The sequence below is a fragment of the Arachis ipaensis genome, chromosome B10 (genome assembly GCF_059453495.1).
Source record: "Arachis ipaensis isolate K30076 ecotype BB chromosome B10, ASM5945349v1, whole genome shotgun sequence".
Lineage (NCBI taxonomy): Eukaryota > Viridiplantae > Streptophyta > Magnoliopsida > Fabales > Fabaceae > Arachis > Arachis ipaensis.
In genome coordinates this window covers 111,288,778-111,289,743 of record NC_142435.1, presented here as the reverse complement: position 1 = coordinate 111,289,743, position 966 = coordinate 111,288,778, and positions in this window count along the sequence as shown.

Genomic DNA, 966 nt, shown 5'->3' with positions numbered 1-966 from the left:
TTCAGCGTGGAGCATGCAATCCACACTTCAATCACCTATTCCTACACCATATCCAACCCATACACTCCTGAACCCCCTCCCCTATATATATATATATATATATATATAAAACATAATAATAATAAAAATAATAAAATAAAAAAACAAAAAAATAATATATCTATTTTAATTATTTTAACCTCTTTTGTCCTTTTATCATTTTATTTTTCTTTTATCATAATATTTATTTTTACTCCTCCGTATGTCTTTTTATGTCCCTCTCTGTTTTCAGTTCTTCTTTGCTTGAGGATAAGCAAACTTTTAAGTTTGGTGTTGTCGCTTCGCTTGTGGATTTTCTGTTTATTTTAATGACACCAAAGGGAGGCGAAGCATCTTCACGAAAGAGCACAGCCTGAAGAATGAAACGGCCATTAGGATAACTGAGGTGGTTGAGTTCCTTTCATTCTATATTCCTTCCCGTTCTTACTATGTTAGGTTCCTGTTTTCTGCTTATTTTGTTATTGCATGATCAGTTATTATTTCAATTCCTAGGTTCTAGTTTAATTTACCGTTTATTTTGTTATTTGATTTTTTTTGCTGAAAAAGAGTGTCTCATGTATTGCTCACTGAGCTTGAAATCAAAAGAAAAAAAAAGAAAAATAGAAAGTGATGTGATGCAGATTGAGTTTATATTAAAGAATAGTCTTATTTATTTAAATGTGGTGGTATTATTTGTAATTCTGAATGCATGACATGAATAGTGCATATTTGAATTTGAATTAAAGGATGTTGATGTATGTGAAATAGGAATTTAGAAAACTATTATGAATTTTCTGAATTAAACAAAAGCTTAATCCTTAAAGTAAAAGAAATAGCAAAAGAAAAATAAAAACAAGGTCCAAGGCTCTGAGCATCAATGACTAGGGAGGTCAAACATGATAAAAAAAACTCATAGAGTTGTTTCCCTAGTCATATGTTTGTGGTGTT